The 6,008-nt window shown below is 38.8% G+C and overlaps 1 long non-coding RNA gene across 1 annotated transcript; it reads left to right on the top strand.

The window, feature by feature from the left end:
* Positions 1–3,370: 3,370 nt before the first annotated feature.
* LOC122989926 lies at positions 3,371–5,207 on the top strand. Its single transcript, XR_006405209.1, has 3 exons — positions 3,371–3,608; positions 4,808–4,985; positions 5,120–5,207. It is a non-coding gene; the product is annotated as an uncharacterized LOC122989926 (long non-coding RNA).
* Positions 5,208–6,008: the final 801 nt, after the last annotated feature.

Below are 6,008 nucleotides of genomic sequence, written 5' to 3' on the forward strand. Positions count from 1 at the left end.
GTGTGCTGTTCATGAAGGGATTAATTTGTGGGATAAGATGACAGGGTCTTGTTGAGAAAAAAAGAAGAAGAATTGTGGAGAGAAGAGAAAGGGGATAAATGGATGAAGAGGTGAGGGGCAGATGAATAAGCCCGTGTTTGACTCTGGGTGTTATTTCAAACTCTGGCCCCTCACATTTGAATGACACCTGCTGGAAGCTGTTTCATTCATCGCACAGTAGAAGAACTCAATTTCAGAGCAGAGATTGAGTCTCTGGGCGAGTGTCCTGCATCTCTTGGCGTTCACATGCTGAGGAGTGATTCATTCTTGCCCTGCTGGAAAAGAAAGGGTAAATTCATTTGTGTCATGAAATATAATCCCAGTTATTGTCTAACCCTCCGAGCTTCCACAAGTATCCCTTAAAAGACTTTTAAATATGCACCGGGGAAATAATGTTGCGAGATGTAACTGCTGAGACAAAGGCAATTGTGAAATATTCACATCTGAAAAAACATGATTACCTTTGTTGACTTGAATATATTGGTATTAGAACTGCTTGTGTATCCTTGAAGACTGCTATGTCAGTGCTCAGTAAAAAGGAATTCATAAATGCAGAAGTGGTACCAAAGGTGTCATATAACCTGATCTGAGAGAGAAAACATTAGATGGAAACTGAAATGTCATCAAATAAAAGTCCCAAGGACAGCACGGAAGAACAAAGTGTCCGCAATGTCACGGCTCCACGTTTTCATTCACGGCTGCAGTCACTACATCTGACGAAAGTATGTGCAAGTGCAGAGACGTGGTAGTCCGTCTGACCTTTAAGAAATGGATCTAAGAAGATAAAGTGTGAAAAAAGCAGAGAGGGGAAGAGAGAGAGAGAGAGAGGAAGACAGTGAGGAGAAAGAAAGAAAGAAGCAAGATAAATGATTTTAAATGAACGGACAGTGACAGTCTCCCTCTTCAAAACTCTGGTAAATCTGCGTGTCTGAATTTCTTGCTCCATCAGACAGAAACAAAAGCCCAAGTCTGTGTAGACAATTGTAACTGCTGATGCTTTGCAGTTTTGCCCTTTATGTCCATTTCTCACAAAACAAAGAGGCACGAGGGCATCATCAAGATTCACATTTGTGTGTTTTTCATGCCCATCAAATAACAAAAACTACTTGTCTGCATTGCTTCGTGCCTATCATTATGTCGCCGACAAGTTAATCCCTTTGCTTGGTGCCTTGAGTGCTTGGCTGTGAAAGCCTGTATTTTTTATGTTTTTATTTTACAATGTGGATTCATGCCCAAACAAACACTGAATGCATTTTATTGACAGGTTATTTGGGTGTTTAACATCCTCTGTACATAAAACAGTATGTACAGTATGAGCCTCCTTTTAACAGTCCTTTTGAAAATGCGAGATCAAAACAGTCTCAAATGTCATAACAGCACATGTCCTTGAAGTCAGAGTGATGATTCAGCAACCCAAATGCCTTTCATTTACTATCCTTAAATAATGCAGCATAGCTACCTAATGTTTACGCTTAAGCTAGAAGGCTACGATCAAAGAGAAACACTGAGGAGATACGATGATGCTGGTGATGAGTGACTGATGTCCTTATGTGTGTGTTTGTGTCCTCAGACGAACATGTCAGTGCACTTCATCTCCACTTTTAATAGTATGCCAAAATTGGGAAGATATTGGAGCATTCATTTTCAAAGGATGGCTGATCTTAAGCAGCTATCCGTCACTGGACTGTGACCGACACATAATGTGCACTTTGATTGGACGACAAGGACATAGCCAACATGAGCCACAGCCCCTGCATGAGAGTGAGTCTCTGTGTAGGAACAGTAAGGTTGATTATCAGTCAGCCAAAGCAGAGAGGCCTCTCTTTGAGTGAGATTACCATAAATTAATTAGGCAGTTACTTTATTATTAGTCACTTTAGAGTCTGACTCAGAAATTATTAGGAGGTTTTGTCATTTTTGTTTTTGCTGAAGGGAGGCTGGTATAAATGTTAAGGGGAGAAAGGGATAGTCTTTTAACCTTTTCTCATCCCAGACTTAAATTCCATTCTTGCCTTGTAAGATTAACTGTAAATTTAAAAAAAAAAAAAATAGTTACAATAAAAATGTGGTTTTGTGTGTTAAAATCCTAAATGTATTTTACCATATGCAGAGAGTATCAGCTTGCAGCTAATAGAACCAATATGTCAGTTTTGAGAAAAGATGTTAATCTGTAGTTATTAGCGATTGACAGTTAGAGCGCATAATTCTTCACAGTAGCTCCCACCTTTTGTTCTGCATAATAATAGGAAGTAGAAAGTAAAATATTTTGTGCCGCATGTATAGCTTATAATGCAGGTTCAACATTACGCAGTGTCTTTTCTACTAAGGGGTAAAGTTAAATGAAATATGTTGATCATGACAATTTACAGTTTGCAACATTATTCAGTTCCATTAATGCCCACATTGTTCAGTTCATGGATCTAGAACCAAATCGTCTGCATGTGAAATCAGAGCTTTCTGATACCGTGAGAGAGGGTGCTGCATTCAGCTGTCGGCCTCTTTTTTGCACTTCGGTGAGCAGTGACTGTACATTAACCCGTGTGTGGATATTTGCTAGTGCAGTGTTTGGCACACCTACAGTAGAGGATACCAGAAAATGATCCCCTTTGAGTCTCCACACATCTGGTCATGCAACTCAGGCATCCTGTAATTGGTTGAGTTATGACAAAAAGTCAGACATACAGTACATATAGCTATAGCCTCATCTGTTGTAATTCATCTTTATTGTTATTATCTTTAAGCCATACAACAGCCTCAGAGAGGGTGCCTGTGTCTGCTTCAACAGTTGTAATTACTGCTAATTTTGTAGCTCTTTCAAAAATGGTGGCTGGACTGTTCAGTAAATGGGACTCACCATTTTGTTATGTTTGCCATGATTTTGTCAATTGCTAATTGCACTATTAATATACAAGTTAATGTCTATGTGAGAATAATTGTTTGAATAACCTGTTAATATTCAAGTTTGGGCCCCTCCTCCCCACTCTGAAAATTATTCTCATCAGTGGGTTTCAGGCTAGACTCATTATATCCAGTTGTCAACATATCAGTCTTATTAAAAGTTTTAAATAAATAAACAAAAATAGGGAAGAATTGCATTTTGTGATTGACATTTGTGATTGGAAAACTCCTCAACGAACATGTACATATCGTTTATTTACTCTCATCACCTTGTGAAGTTCCTATTTTCCCCAACTTGACAGCTCCAAGAACCATTGCAGAGACCGATGGCAGCTGGTTATGCCTGCAGAGGATAAAGGTGATTTGCAAAAAAACACCAAACAGATGCACCTCCTAAGTGCTGAAAAGGGGAGCGGTAATGAAAGCTCGTGTTCATTTAGGCATCCTGTCCTTTTCCAGGGGAGGCAAAACAGGACAGCTTCATCAGGCATTTTTTTTTTCTTTCTTTTTTTTTTTTCAGGTCCAGGAACAGGATGTGTGTGCCAACGCCGTGATGGCCGGCAGGTTTATCTAAGCTGACAGAGATGAATCTCCCAGCAGAGGGCTGCGCCTGTTCAGCTGTCCTGCTGAGGGGAGCCCACACCAGAGCTGACATTAAATTATTTCAGGAGGTAATTAGTCTTCTGTTTTTCACCAAGATGCCAAACGCTCTCGATCTCATGCTCTCGTGCACACACCCATGTCTCCCATGTCAGTTAGACCTGCACTATAGATAAACAGGGAGAGAGCAAAAGAGAGAAATAGAGGGAGAGTGCGTATTCAGAAAACATTAAACTTATCATGTAGGTACAAAAAGTCATAGAACAAAAAAATTAGCCTTTTTAGGTGTCGACTGAGTGTCTGAATGAACAGTTAACAGGTATTAATCTTAAAAAAGTGCCACTGCATAACAGAACCACAGTTATTATTCAGAGTAAAAAAAATCCCATCACCCACTTTTCTCTCCACTTAAATTCTCAGTTTCTAATTTGGTTAATGACACTAAATTAGAGAGTGCACTGGCTGACTTGATGGCAGCAGACATTACTAACTTCAGTTATTCAATCAGCAGACTTTCAGAGGGAAGTGCTAACAACTCAACGGAGGTGTTAGACTTTCTTTTTTCTCCATTTTTCATCTCTTTGTAGTGCTCTGTCCCAAACCGGGGCCTTTTTACCCTGCATCTGAAGTCAAATTAATGTTGATGCCCTATCAAGGAAAATATGATTTGGCTGTCACATTATGAATATTGTTGCCTTTACTGACTGTATTATGCAAAGTCATGCAAATTAGATATGCAGCTATCAGAGAAAACAACCCTTAATTTTGTCCTTCTGCTTTTCGTTTGTTTAGCGTGTAATGTGGTTATGTGTGCTGCCAGCAAATGAAAAGTCCCTTTCATGGCTTATTATTTCCTCATGTCACTTGCTGATCAAGTGGTGCATCCATTACCACCACTTCACCCTAAGACAAACAAACAGGAAGACTTTTTATATATAAACTTTCTGGCATATTGGAAACGACACAAGAATTTTAACAAAGTGTGACAACTTTCCCAAAACATACTGTAGCCCTTACCCAAAGCCATATTGTTTTTTTTTTGTAAATCAAGTTGTTGAAGTGAAGAATGCCTTTAAAACGATCCCAGCTCTCTCTCTCTCCCTCATGTCCATGGGTAAAAACACATAGCACTACATGATAGCTAACAGTTACTTAGATGAGCCTGTGGCTCAGTTTTCTCATTCAGTGGGTCATTTGAGGGGTAAAGAGTAATTTACCATGAAAATCCAATTGCTTTAATCTAATTTCCTTTTGATATAATTCACAATAGGTTTACAGCCACAAAGTGTTTACCTAGCTGAAACAGTGGAAGTGCCCCTGGGGGACAATTATAGCCCAGCTGCAGGTACCTGACTCACAGTATATTAAATAACCTGCATCTATTGCCATTGGATTTACAATGGAATGAAGAAGATCAAAAGAACTGGGAAAAAAGCACAGGGAAAAAGGTGAATTTAAAAATTCTGTTTCTTTTTACATGTTCCACTTCAGTGTAGCAGTGCAACTGAAAGGCTGACCATTTTGCAAATAAAAGACTTTGCTTTGTCATAGTAAACAGAGCATGACATTCATTTCATTTTAGGAAAGGAGATTCTGAACTCTGTCGGGACAAACACAGTATTCTCAGTGCGTTGAAGAGTTGCAAGGCATCATTATTTAACACCATAAAGGTTAATGCTTCCCCTCTCCAAGTTTATTTCATGTTTGTAGAAATATTAAAGGCCATATTTTCTGTCACTCACCATGGTTGGTACTTACCACCTAAAGTTGTAGTCGACAGCAGAAAGACAAGGATTCAATAAATAATTGCATGTGCAGTCACAAATGGCCCTGCAATTGTTGTCGTTTTGTTGCTGGTTTGTAGTCTGTCTTACATTAGAGATGCAAAAGGCAAAGTCACGTGTCTGCAGTTGCCACTGTTGTCTATACTGAAAGAAAGATAATTATGTTTTATTTACATAATTTCATAAAATCAAACTTGATCATTTGTTTCTTTGTGGAGAATTGCTTGATCACTCAATAAACACTCAGAGAGAGCATTGTCAGGTTTAGAAATAATGTAATCAAATAATACAATCAGAAGTACATTGAATCATATTTCTGAGAGAGAGAGAGCACACCACTTAGCAATGACCTTTTCTCTCTCTGATGAGTTGGCTCTTAGCCAGTTCTTAAAAACTCTTGTACAGAATCAAAAATACCCATAGCTAAGCATAGGTGAGTGAACAACCCTCAGATAAAAACAGGGGTCAACAGTTCAACTAGACTAAGAATAAGATTTCTTCCCCACCAGACATGCCAGAATGACAGCACACAGGTGTGGACCAAAGCAGCACTAGATGACAAAGTGACATCATTATCACATTGAATCTAAGAACAAACAACACTATCCTCTAAAGGCTTGTCAAATCAACATATTAAAAAGACTTAGAGATCTACATAAATATAATTTGTCCTACCACTGGCTAAGA

This window comes from Thunnus albacares, chromosome 10 (assembly GCF_914725855.1).
Source record: "Thunnus albacares chromosome 10, fThuAlb1.1, whole genome shotgun sequence".
Lineage (NCBI taxonomy): Eukaryota > Metazoa > Chordata > Actinopteri > Scombriformes > Scombridae > Thunnus > Thunnus albacares.